Below are 15,083 nucleotides of genomic sequence, written 5' to 3' on the forward strand. Positions count from 1 at the left end.
AGCAAAGTTACTGTAGTTGATGAGTTGGTACTCAACTGGTGCCACTTAACTTTCTCAATCAACAAACCCGAGTTGCAAGCCCATATGGATAAATATATTTTTAAAGAAAACTTGTACTGTGCTGGCCCTTACTGGAGGATAAATATATTTTCTTTAAAAGTAACTCAGAAAAAAAAGATTTTCTTAATTAACCCATGCATGCAACGTCAAAGTAAAGGATTTTTTTTTAAAAAAATATTTTTTTAAAAATTTCTACATAAAAGTGTATTTTCTTTTCTTAACTTTCAGTGTGAAAGTGTACACGCGGGTTATGAAGCCCAGTATTTAAATGGTAGGTGTTTCTAAATTCTCGTACCCAACACTACTAGAAAATAGAGCAACAGCGACAGAATTTTAGCGACGGAAAAAAGAAACAGATTTCCGACGGATTTCCCACAGACAAATTATTATGATATTAGCGACAGAATATTTGAGGCTTGTCTGTTGAACTTTGAAAGATACAATTCTTTGTTGACAATTCAAGATGTTATATAAGTTTATCTGCAAAATTGACACTTCATAAGATAAGGGCACATTGATTTGCAAATGAATTTGCCAGAACAGTTTACTTGTATGTTTAATGTCAAAACTTGAATGTAAGAGAGATTATATTTGCCATCAAGCGCCATGTGCAGTGTTGGTGTTGGTGTTTGTGAACAATTTACTTGTACGCTTAATTAATGTGTCACATGCCAAAACATGAATGTTGGTATGTAATTTTTGGCGAAACCAAAATATTTGTCTGACTTTGTGGGAGTGTTGGTACGTAAATTTTGGTGAAACATTGGAATATTATGGAACAATAAAGGAGAGAATGATGCCCAGCTGAAAAGGCCTTTTGAGTATGTGACTATGTATCTCTCTCTTAAAGAATAAAATTAGTAGACACCCAGGAAGGATACGAAAAACTAGAAAAAGCCGAAAAGCATTTCTAGTCATCAAGTGCAAGCATGTCGATAATTCAGATATATGAAACATATTTTTGCAACACATCTATATGTAATGTTGGTGTAGATTTCAAAGGAGAATAACATAAGGTCAAATACAATGTTTTTGTACAGGGAGTAGAGAATATATATGCAGCAAGAGACCAAGATTTATAGTAGCAAGTCATCATACACCACTTTTAAGTTTAAATACAGACAATTTCTCTAATCTCGGGGTTTTTTTTTGTATAGATACCATCTTGGAGATTCCCGTGGACTAGCAATAACCGCTCCAGAAATCAAAATTGAGGCATCGAGAAATCGCTTGCCATGACAGCCTGTATGCTATGCCTGAGGGTATCAGATACGAAATAAGCATCGCTTTTTCCATCATCATCATCATCATATCATCTAGATGACTAATTATTAATTAATTATGGATCATATATAACTTAATTCCCTCAAAGCCGCTTATCCCAACTCCGATATCGGTTGCTTGAATCATGCCCACATCATTTTCTCCGTCTCCAATAGCTATAGTCATCTTGCCTGTATACTTCTTAACCAAGCGAGTTACCTATTACAAGTTTGATTGTACATAAATTAAACATAAACACGATCAGATATATTTCCATGCAGATGAATCTAGCTAACTTTTTAAATTATCATTATTAACATGGCTTTCTATTATGGAGAGACACGACAACATATAACAGAGGCACAATCCACTGCCAACCTCAAGAAATGGCCATTTCAAGCCTTGCTCACTTCTCCATCTACCTTCACTAGATCATGACAAGCCTCGATTTGATTCAATATGTCATCTTCCATAGTCTGAAAAAACACAACAATGTTTAAGTTTAATTACCCCTTAATTAACTTGGATTTCATTGCTATATGAATTGAATTAAACAACTACAAGAGTACCGACCAAAAATTGAAAACCCCCAAAAAATGTTGAGCTATTATTTATTTCTAATAAAAAATATCTAGCAAAGTTACTGTAGTTGATGAGTTGGTTCTCAACTGGTGCCACTTAACTTTCTCAATCAACAAACCCGAGTTGCAAGCCCATATGGATAAATATATTTTTAAAGAAAACTTGTACTTATGTGTGTGTGCCCTTACTGGAGGATAAATATATTTTCTTTAAAAGTAAACTCAGAAAAAAAAAAAGATTTTCTTAATTAACCCATGCATACAACGTCAACGTAAAGGATTTGTTTTTAAAAAAATATTTTTACAAAGTTTCAACATAAAAGTGTATTTTCTTTTCTTAACTTTCAGTGTGGAAGTGTACATGGAGGTTATGAAACCCGATATTTAAATGGTAGGTGTTTCTAAATTCTCGTACTCAACACTACTAGAAAATAGAGCAACTGCGACAGAATTTTAGCGACAGAAAATTCCGTCGGAAAAATGCAACAGATTTCCGACAGACAAATTATTATGATTTAGCGACGTTTTTGCGACGGATTTATGGTATTTGACAGTATATAAACATCTCTCTAGCTAACAACTCTCAATGATAGGTGTGGAATCCACGAAAAAGAATTTTGTATTTGTTGTTAACATTATTTGACAATATGGATTGAAATTTTTGGTATTTGACAATATGGAGTTATAGATTATTATTATGTTAAATGATTGAAATTTATGGATTTAGTTTTATATTTGGTGGTTAATATAGATTTAATGTATGTTTAAAAAATTTGTGTTGAATTTGTAAATTATTTTAAGTTTTTAATTTTTTCATTAATTTGTAAATTTTTTTATAATGCCAAAATCCGTCGCTAATTTGTTACAAAAAAAAATTATAGTCATTTCCGGATTTCGTCGGTAATCTGTTAGTAAGTTATTCCAAATTCCGTCGGTAATCCGTTAGTAAGTTTTTTCATATTACGTCGGTAATCCGTTAGTAATTTTTCCGTCGGTAATCCGTTGCAAAATATATTATGTTGGTGATCTGTTAATATTTCCGACGGAAAAAACTGTCACTAAAAATTAGCCAGAGCCGTTGCAAATCCGTTACAAACAATTAGCGACAAGAATCTAGCTAGCTTTTTAAATTATCATTATTACCATGGCTGTCTGTTTTGGAGAGACACGGCAGCATATGACAGAGGCACAATCCACTGCCAACCTCAAGAAATGGCCATTTTAAGCCTTGCTCACTTCTCCATCTACCTTCATTAGATCATGACAAGCCTCGATTTGATTCAATATGTCATCTTCCATAGTCTGAAAAAACACAACAATGTTTAAGTTTAATTACCCCTTAATTAACTTGGATTTCATTGCTATATGAATTGAATTAAACAATTACAAGTGTACCGACCAAAAATTGAAAACCCCCAAAAAATGTTGAGCTATTATTTATTTCTAATAAAAAATAGCTAGCAAAGTTACTGTAGTTGATGAGTTGGTTCTCAACTCGTGCCACTTAACTTTCTCAATCAACAAACCCGAGTTGCAAGCCCATATGGATAAATATATTTTTAAAGAAAACTTGTACTTATGTGTGCGTGCCCTTACTGGAGGATAAATAGATTTTCTTTAAAAGTAAACTCAGAAAAGAAAAGGTTTTCTTAATTAACCAATGCACGCAACGTCAACGTAAAGGATTTGTTTTGAAAAAAATATTTTTTTTAAAATTTCAACATAAAAGTGTATTTTCTTTTCTTAACTTTCAGTGTGAAAGTGTACATGCAGGTTATGAAACCCGGTATTTAAATGGTAGGTGTTTCTAAATTCTCGTACCCAACACTACTAGAAAAGAGAGCAACAACGACAAATCTTTAGCGACGGAAAATTCCGTCGGAAAAAAGCAACAAATTTCCGATGGATTTCCGACAGACAAAGTATTATGATATTAGCGACGTTTTTGCGACGGATTTATGGTATTTGACAATATATAAACATCTCTCTAGCTAACAACTCTCAATGATAGGTGTGGAATCCACGAAAAAGAATTTTCTATTGGTTGTTGACAATATTTGACAATATGGATTGAAATTTTTGGTATTTGACAATATGAAGTTATAGATTATTATTATGTCAAATGATTGAAATTTATGGATTTACTTTTATATTTGGTGGTTAATATAGATTTAATGTATGTTTAAAAAATTTGTGTTGAATATATAAATTATTTTTAGTTTTTAATTTTTTCATTAATTTGTAAATTTTTTTATAATGCCAAAATCCGTCGCTAATATGTTACAAAAAAAATTATAGTCATTTTGGGATTCCGTCGGTAATTTGTTAGTAAGTGATTCCAAATTCTGTCGGTAATCCGTTAGTATGTTTTTTCATATTCCGTTGGTAATCCGTTAGTAAATTTTTCCGTCGGTAATGCGTTGCAAAATATATTCTGTTGGTGATCCGTTACTATTTCTGACGGAAAAATCCGTCACTAAAAATTAGCTAGAGCTGTCTGAGATCCGTTATAAACAATTAGCGACAAGAATATAGCGACAGATTTTGGTGTGTTACAATTCCGTCGGTAAAGAGCTTTAGCGACAGATTACCAACGGTTTTGGCCGTCGCTAATGCTCTTTTTTGTAGCAGTGCAATATTAACGGCTGTCTCCCTTTTGTCTCCGGTGAGGAGCCATACCCGGAGTCCAGCCTAAGCTAGCTTTTTTATGCACTCGGAACCTGTTTCATAAGTAATATCGATGTTAGGAAGAGATTTACAAAAGTTTTGTATGGGATAGATAAGAAACAAAATTTACCCCTTCTTGTAGCCTGTCTTCGATCACTACAACACCCAACAACTCCAAATCATTCTCCATGATTTTTGATGCTTTCTCCATAAGCTCTTCTCTTTCAGGCCCGATGGTGGCCTTGGTTTTCGTGTATATATGTGGATAGGCAAACACCATCGTTCTCAGCCCATCTTTTGCATAGCTTGAGAGGTGCTTGGTTGTAGCTTGTTGGTGTGTCCTGCCACGATCACCTAGCCTATCGAATATGATGTTGCACACCACAACACAAACATTATTAATTAACTAGCTCCATATATATTCCATAAAATTAATTTGAGGGTTTAATTAAATGGATCAAATCCTTCCTCAAAATCCACAAATTCTTCTTACTTGGTAATTGATGATGCTACTTTTATATGTCGTTTCCATTTTGAATTGAAAATAAGTAATCAACCAGGACAATAAACTTTCTTGCCAACGCCATTGCAGAGTAGGAAAATCCGACCAGATTCATCCCTTGTGATCACTGACATCCTTTTTTGCGAGCTATTGAATTCCAATAGATTCAATAGATCCTATTCCCTAAAACTGAACAATGGGAGTTTTTTTCTTTTAATATGCAACCTTATAAGATATTAATAAAAATGAATAAGGAAAATGAAAAATAGTGTGGAAAAGCACCAACCTTTGCACCTCCTGGGCACGATTAGGATCGATCTCTCTGACAAACATAGAAGATTGTGTCCTTTTCCAGAATTGCTAACCAAACTCTTGTGCAACATAAAGAAACGTTACTTCTTCCGGGGACTCGGCTTCATAATGGAGTTTGTTGCTGCCTTCAGTTTGGACTGCTATGCCTGTGTGGCATAGAGCCATGACTCTGAAGAATAAACAATTTTATATCCGCACCACTCTTGTTTGCCTCAGATGAGATCTCAAACATCGTCTCCACATTGGATTCGTCTTCAAATTAGGCACCAAGAACAACCTTATATACATCACCGTCGGCATATGAAGTCCCCTCCATAGAGCACTTCTTGAACTCCATCTAGTTACATGTCAATTTCCTAGTTATGTTAGAAAATATCATATGGACCTGACCTAGTTCTTCATTCAGGTTTGAGGTCCGTGCTTCAATGGATTTCCCACTCCGTTTATCAACCAACTCTAGGTCATTGTTTATGATCATTATTGCATGAACTTCACCACCTCAATGGAGACATATAAGGAAACCGAGATCAAGTAACCATAGAGTATGAGCGCCCTTACGAATTTGAGGACGATCAACTTAAATGGTCCGCGTGGATCAAAAGACCCATCTCTACCTTCGAGAAATTGAAGGTACCACTGTCCTTATGTTGCCTCTGTGGTGTATCGAGAGGAACTGATGGAGGTGATCAAGGAAATGATTATCAGCATTAAGAACAAAACATATATCACCCTGTCCAACCCCTATCTCTACCTTGCTCCATTTAAAAGGCAATGTCATGAAGTTGCGGACCACTTTGGTGTCCGGTCCGGTGTATACCACAACACCATAAGCATACTCTGTATTCTGAAGCTTTGAATCACGGAGAAGAAGCTGGGAAGCGGAGAGAGGGTAAGGAGATATTATCACATCCTCATCTTCTAACACCAAATTTCCAACAAAGGTGTAGAGACTTAAGTTAGGATCCTCGTATCAGATGGTTGTCGTGAACTTTTTAAGCTTCTCTTGATCGTTGTCTAGGCCCATCGTGCATTCTATGCTATGTTTTATCTTGAGGTTTGTCTCCCCATCAAGATTTATCGTCTCCACATAGCAAACCCATCTTGGTATCTTGAACACAGCGACATAAGATCAGTAAGGAAATAATAATTTTTTGTTGACTTTAATGACATCACCCACTCGGAGGACCTTCCAATGTTTATTAGCAAAAGATGTCCCGTTCCTAGTAAGGACCTTCACTGTCCTCGAGTTGACCACTCGTTCTTTCAGAAGACGACACCAGTCCTCCACTCCCTCCTTCACAAGGTTGACTCCCACCACGAAAACTAGTGGAACTATCAATCTCAAAGGAAAGAATGGAGTAAAGGGGGTCAATGATAGCATTGCAACCAACGGGAAGTACAAGTTAGCCACTCTCCTAAATTGCTCGAAGAGCGATTTTGGTAACAATGTAGCCACATTGTATGTCGTTTTCCTTACAACATTACTTGCATATTTGTACGATCTGTCTGTATGCCTCACGGAAGCATTAATAATAACTACTCTTGACATCTTAATTGGATAAGAGTTTTTTTGTTTGGGTAAAACTATGTTGCATGGTAGAAATAAGGATTGTTTGAATTTGTTTTTATTTTGTGTCTTTACAAATCACTATGTCAATTCCTTATATAATAATATAAGTTACATTTTTGGTCCTCTAACTTATAAAACAATGTTAACTTTTGTAATTGTAAAGTGTTTGATTTACCAACTATAGGAGTATTTTAAAACTTATAATCTTTTTTTTTCCTTAAAAAAGCTTTTAAATTGTAGTCTACCACATCGAGATCTTTCATAACAACTTGCATTGTCACATATTCCAATTTGTAAGCCGCATAGACCAACATCTTTCAAATATTGAAAGGCTAGCAAATGCAATTTAACATTAAACAATGTTTTCTATTTCAATATCTAATTTATTTGATCATCTTTTATTATATTTGATGGGTTTTAGCCATAAGAACTTTCCTATGTGCGCATGCAAAACCCTAATGCTTGGATCTAGGCTTTCTAATTAAACATGATTTGAGTCCAAGACTTCTAGTGACTATTTAGGAATAAGAACAATGATAAACCAGATCTAGAATCATACCTTTGAATTCCTTGTTGATCTTGTTGTCTTGGAGCTTCTAGAGTCACAATTGTCACTCCTCTAATGGCTTACAAACACCAAATAGCAAGGAGGATGATTTGGGAGAGAGGAGAGGGGAGGAATTCGGCCAGGGCTTCTCTACTTTAGGTTAGGTGTCGATTTTCTTATGCCATAGGGTCTATTTATACTTGTAGACTCCTTAAGGGTTACAACCTAAACCCTAATTGGATAATCTTCTCTTAAGGCTATCCAAATCCATTCCTTAGATAATTCTTGGACGATTTGAGCTATCCTTTAGCTCCTAGAATCCGCCCAATCCATATCTATATGGATTTACAGTCTAAAGTTTAACTATCAAACAATTGACATTTTAAACCCTTTTATTTAATTAATCTATTTAAGTCACCAAATTAATTCCAATTAATTCTATGACTTATATTAATCAAATAACAATATTATTATTCTTTATATTATTCTCATAATATATTAATAATATTTACTCTCTCTTAATAAATCATCCTATCAAGTTGTTATGGTGAAGGCAACCAAAAAGGACCATGCACAACCGGGTCAAATACTTGCCTAATATAGTTGCAGCCTTAGATACTATTCCAACAATATTAGCCTATTATTATATATAGAAGTTTTAGTTATTTGGTTATTTGATCATCTTTTCTTATATTAGTCTATTATATTTAATTATTTGGTTTTACTAATTTCAACGTCTTTCAAAGCTTGCAAATGCAATTTAATATTAAACCATGTTTTCTATTTCAATATCTAATTTCTATTTCAATGTGAAGTGCACGTTTTACAATTTCCTGTGTCGTCAAATAAGGGACTTGAATATTGAAGAATTACGAATAAGTCTTGCCAAACCCATTTTTCGTCATAGTTGAAATGTTATTTAAGAGTTTAAAAGGTGATGAGAGTCGACATTTAGCGCAATATTATAAAACTGGGTGAATTCCTATGGAATTTAGTGATGGAATTTTTCCGTTGGAAATTAGTGTCGGAATTCTGACGGAATTGTAACAATGGAAAAAACCCTAATTTTACTGACGGAGTACTGACACAATACCGATGGAAATAATTTCCGTCGGAAATTCGTTAGTAAATATCGGTGGATGCTAAACGAAATTTTAGACTTTAGAAATCTGTCGTTAACAACGACGGAATTCCGACGTAAACTTTTTATTTTTAAATAAATCAAAATTTCTTATTAGTAATATTATATAAATAACTCAATTATTATTATTATTATTATTATTAAATAATTATATATATATATATATATATATATATATATATATATATATATATATATATATATATATATACCAAATAATTCAATTTTGCATTTGAATTATAATCTTACTATTTTTTATTATTTATTATTATTAGGAAAATAATAAATTACTAAGGTAAATGCTTTTTTATAAAATAAATAAACTTTTATGAGTATTATAATAAAATAACTCAATTTTTATTATTATATTAGTAATTAATTAACTATAAACTTTTATAATTATTAACCAAATAATACATCCCATCTAATTATTATAGTAGTAGTATTAATATTATTATTTAAAATAATAAAAGAATTAACAACAAAAATGTTTTTTATAAAGTAAATCAACTTATTAGTATTATTATAAATATAGTTTAATTACTATTTTTAGTATTGGTAGTTAAATAACTATTTACCTTTTTAACTAAAATAATATAATAATTATTATTTAATAAAATTTATCATAACAACTTGTAATAATAATAATAATAATAACAACAACAACAACAATGACAAATAACTAGGAAAATAATAACAACAGAAATAAAATAATAATAAAAGTAATAAAAGTAACAATAAGAATAATTAATTAGTAATAACAGTTACAAAAATAAAATTAATTAATAAGTAGTAATGTCTAGTAAAGGTTTGACAAGAAAGTTGTGAATCAAGAAAGTTGAATAAGATTCTATCTACGTTCTGATCGCTTACATGATAATTACAATGTAGGCGGAAGATCAATTTTAATTACAACTTTTAGGTTGTTTTTAAGCACATACTACTTTTTTTTTCTTATTATTACATCTCTTGGAAGTTTCTAATATCATATGTCCAAATTTCTTTCTCTAGTGTGGTATTGTGGCTGTAACTATAGCATATGACTCAGTGTTAGAAGCAACAATGAAAGCCTAAATTGTTCGACAAAGGAAGTTGTTGCTTCATGTGTCATGGAAGTGGTTAGTGATTGAATTTGCTTCTTAATATTGAGTTTCTGATGCATATACAAAACTAAGTTGCCTTTTAAATTTGAAATATTCAAATTGGACTTTTATTCTTTTTTTTTTGTCTACTGTATATATATTGGTTGTCCATATACCTTTCATATGTTATGGATGTTGCCACACCAACTGCAGATTGTTCAAATGTAGTCCATGACTTGTCTCCCGTCATCATGAATGACAAATTGAATGGCACTTTGAGTACCCAAGAGGTTTGAATCATCCATTCATGTCTATTAATGTGATTAATATTAAGTTTCATTTTTATGATTAATTCTAAATTTAAACACTTAGTGGGAAGAATCGCATGTTGGGGTCACTTTTTGAAGAAGTTAAGCAAACAATTGCCTTCTTTTAACTACAAATCACTCGATGAACATTCAACTTTAGGATTAATAGACACACCTAAACCTCCATTCACCTACATATCCCCTGCTCAAAAATCTGCTTTAAAACTCTACACCCTTTTGCATAACATAAAATCTCTAGAAACCCAATTACCTTTACATAAATATTTTAAGGTATTACAATTTTCAATTTAAAATTTACAACACTTCTATCATTTTTCTTTACCCTCCATATTCCTTATCCTAATCCTTCCATACTTCTGTTAGAAAGATGTTAGCAAGACACCTGACAGAAATAAGAGTTGACAGAAACAAGAGTTGACCAGATTGCTAATACAATGTTTGTCACTATTCATCTAATTCTCATCATTTCACTACATTTATGGAATGTCTCTTAATTAGTTCTGATGTTTCCAATTATAGTGATCGTTTCATAGGATAGCAATTGGATACATTGTTACAACATAGTGTAAAATTTGGACTACCTGTCAAACCTGCAAGAAAGAACCATTATTGAGGGTTTATATTTAGCACCGATAAGAACTTATAGTTTCACAATCTCCACCTTCATGTTGCTATGCCCCTTTTGAGCCCGAAGGCATCTTAATATAAGGTAAATTATTTATCTTTAAATTTTAACATCTACATGAAATTGCGTACAGGAATTTAACATATCTATGTTTGGTCTATTTTCTAAAATATTCCCATTGTTTTCCTTAAGTTATATATATATATATATATATATATATATATATATATATATATATATATATATATATATATATATATAACTTTTATTACTTATTTATAAAAAAATTCATTGAAAAAAAGAAAATAATGTTAGATAATAGCATATTGTCATTTTACATGGGTCAGGGACCATATGTGCAATAGATATGGAACTTAAGGATGCCATTGGAAAGATTTAAAAAAATGGACCAAACTTGTTGTTTTGTGTAAAGCACATGGTGACAGATTTTGTGATTTACTAAAAAAATCAAATTATTTAAACTTATGATTTCAAAATCAGTTGTTTAATTTTATTGAATATTATACACCAAAAATCGTTTCTTTCGCTCCGTTTTTTTCACACATCTATTATACATGATTATCTATATTTTCACCAATTTATAGCTATTAATATTATTTATAAAGTCGTGTGCACATACGAGTTCCATTGCTCGTTTAATGGTTTTACACTATAATGCTTATGAATACGTACACATACATCTCACAAACACGTAAATGTACACATATACATGTACACATATACCACAACTCATTCATGTATATATATATATATATATATATATATATATATATATACACATATACAAACATAATTCATCACAAGTTGGTGAAAAGTATAGGCATTATGTTAAACTATAAACGAGTACTTGATCCCGAAGGGGCACACGATTTTATGAACGATATTAATAGCTACAAGTTGGTGAAAATATAGATAATCATGTATATTAGAGGTGTGAAAAAAACGAAGAGAAAAAAACGATATTTGGTGCACAAAATATCGAAAATAAGAAAAATCCGTAGCTAATTAGCTACGGATGTTTCTTATTTTTTATTTTTCGGGCACCAAACTTCGTTTTTTTCGCTCCGTTTTTTTCACACCTCTATTATACATGATTATCTAGATTTTCACCAACTTATAGCTATTAGTATCATTCATAAAGTTGTGTGCACATACGAGATCCATTACTTGTTTAGTGATTTAAGACTATAATGCTTATGAATACGTTCACATAAATCTCACAAACACGTATACATATATATATATATATATATATATATATATATATATATATATACACACGTACACATATACCATAACTCATTCATGTGTATAAATATACATATACAAACATAATCCATCACAAGTTGGTGAAGAGTATATGCATTACAATGTTAAACTGTGAAACGAGTACTTGATCCCGAAGGTGCACACGGATTAGCTACGGATTTTGCTTTCCGTTAGAATTTCGTAGCTAATTAGCTACAAAATTTTCTTTTTTTCGATTTTTCGGGCATCAAACGTCGTTTTTTCGCTTTGTTTTATTTGACACCTCTACTATACATGATTATCTATATTGTCACCAACTTATAACTATTAATACCGTTCATAAAGTCATGTGCACATACGAGATCCATGAAACATCCCAAGTTTGTCGATTGTAGTCTCTAGGGATGGAAGGGAAAAGCCATGAAAAGCCTAAGGGCTAAACTGTAATTTGGGGACCAGGAGGTTACATAACCCCACACACCTTCAACTTTCCGATAGTTTATATAACTTCTTTTATTTGGATCACTGATTTTTTTTATACTAGCATTTAAAAATTATTACATCTATTAACCACTAATCAGTAACTAAGGTGAAGTAACATCTACTTGGACACCTTTATGATTTGGACTGATGTCATAGCTTATATACCATTGTATTTTGAAAGGAAAAAAATCATCCAACTTACTTGCATGGTCCCTCGATGATTTTTTTTCGTTATAGATTTCATTCAACACGAAATGTAATTCTGCGCACGATCAAAGTTAAATAATAATAATAATAATAATAATAATAATAATAATAATAATAATAATAATAATCAACATTTATATTCTGGCTTAATTTGGCTTAAGCACAAAAATAGCATCCAACCTCTCTCTCTTTCTTGATCCATTTATTAAATTGCAACAACCATATCATAAGCAACCTTGATCGCTCCAACTATCTATACAATCTTAGAAAGAGTTCCAATCGCAACAAATAAACTTAAAAATAAGGAAAAAAAGAGTAACTTTGTGAGAAGGAATACCACAAACAACCTTGCGTGCTCTAAATATACATGCAATTTTACAAATAACAATTCTTAATTAAACGTATTTAAAGAAAAGAATGTTTGTATCAAACACGTTAACATTAGAAAAGTTGGCATGGTTCTATAACTTAGAGGACCAAAAATGTAAATTATAGTATTATATCACTACTAGAAAACATGACGTTTTCCTACGAAAAATAGCTACGGAAAATTTCCGTAGCTAGTTAGCTACGGAATCGGTACGGATCAGCTGCTACAGAATGGGATGACCTAATCTACTAATGGAATAACTACGGAATAGCTACCACATGCTAATTTTTGGGAGGTTACACAACCCCACACACCTTCAACTTTCCGATAGTTTATATAACTTCTTTTTTTGGATCACTGATTTTTTTGTACTAGCTTTTAAAAATTATTACATCTATTAACCACTAATCAGAAACTAAGGTGACGTAACATCTACTTGGACACCTTTATGATTTGGACTGATGTCATAGGTTATATACCATTGTATTTTGAAGGGAAAAAAATCATTCAACTTACTTGCATGGTCCCTCGATGATTTTTTTTCGTTATACATTTCATTCAACACGAAATCTAATTCTGCACACGATCAAAGTTAAATAATAATAATAATAATAATCAACATTTATATTTTGGCTGAATTTGGCTTAAGCACAAAAATAGCATTCGGCCTCTCCCTCTTTCTTGATCCATTTATTAAATTGCAACAATCATATCATAAGCAACATTGATTGCTCCAACTATCTATACAATCTTAGAAAGAGTTGGAAAATAGGCCTATTTTCCGTAGCTATTTTCCGTAGGAAAACGCCATGTTTTCTAGTAGTGATATAATACTATAATTTACATTTATGGTCCTCTAAGTTATAGAACCATGCCAACTTTTCTAATGTTAACGTGTTTGATACATACATTCTTTTCTTTAAATACGTTAAATTAAGAATTGTTATTTGTAAAATTGCATGTATATTTGGATCACGGAAGGTTGTTTGTGGTATTCCTTATCACAAAGTCACTCTTTTTTTTTCCTAATTTTTAAGTTTATTTGTTGCGATTGGAACTCTTTCTAAGATTGTATAGATAGTTGGAGCGATCAAGGTTGCTTATGATATGATTGTTGCAATTTAATAAATGGATTAAGAAAGAGAGAGGCCGGATGCTATTTTTGTGCTTAAGCCAAATTGAGCCAGAATATAAATGTTGATTATTATTATTATTATTATTATTATTATTATTATTATTATTATTATTTAACTTTGATCGTGCGCAGAATTACATTTCGTGTTGAATGAAATCTATAAAAAAAAAAAATCATCGAGGGACCATGCAAGTAAGTTGGATGATTTTTTTCCCTTCAAAATACAATGATATATAACCTATGACATCAGTCCAAATCATAAAGGTGTCCAAGTAGATGTTAAGTCACCTTAGTTACTGATTAGTGGTTAATAGATGTAATAATTTTTGAAAGCTAGTACAAAAAAATCATTGATCCAAATAAAAGAAGTTATATAAACTATCAGAAAGTTGAAGGTGTGTGGGGTTGTGTAACCTCCCAAAAATGAGCATGTGGTAGATATTCCGTAGTTATTCCGTTACTAAACTAGGGCATCCCATTCTGTAGCAGCTGATCCGTACCGATTCCGTAGCTAACTAGCTACGAAAATTTTCCGTAGCTAAACGCCAAGTTTTCTAGTAGTGATATAATACTATAATTTACATTTTTGGTCCTCTAAGTTATAAAACCATGCCAACTTTTCTAATGTTAACGTGTTTGATACAAACATTCTTTTCTTTAAATACGTTTAATTAAGAATTGTTATTTGTAAAATTGCATGTATATTTGGAGCACACAAGGTTGTTTGTGGTATACCTTTTCACAAAGTTACTCTTTTTTTCCCTAATTTTTAAGTTTATTTGTTGTGATTGGAACTCTTTCTAAGATTGTATAGATAGTTGGAGCGATCAAGGTTGCTTATGATATGATTGTTGCAATTTAATAAGTGGATAAAGAAAGAGAGAGAGGCCGGATGCTATTTTTGTGCTTAAGCCAAATTGAGCCAGAATATAAATGTTGA

At 31.7% G+C, this 15,083-nt stretch overlaps 1 pseudogene; it reads right to left on the bottom strand.

Annotated features, from left to right (window-relative positions):
* Nucleotides 1–1,718: 1,718 nt before the first annotated feature.
* LOC122197109 (probable phospholipid-transporting ATPase 5) lies at nt 1,719–6,934 on the bottom strand (annotated as a pseudogene).
* Between the last annotated feature and the right edge of the window lie 8,149 nt (nt 6,935–15,083).

This window comes from Lactuca sativa, chromosome 3, assembly GCF_002870075.4.
Source record: "Lactuca sativa cultivar Salinas chromosome 3, Lsat_Salinas_v11, whole genome shotgun sequence".
NCBI classification, from domain to species: Eukaryota; Viridiplantae; Streptophyta; class Magnoliopsida; order Asterales; family Asteraceae; genus Lactuca; species Lactuca sativa.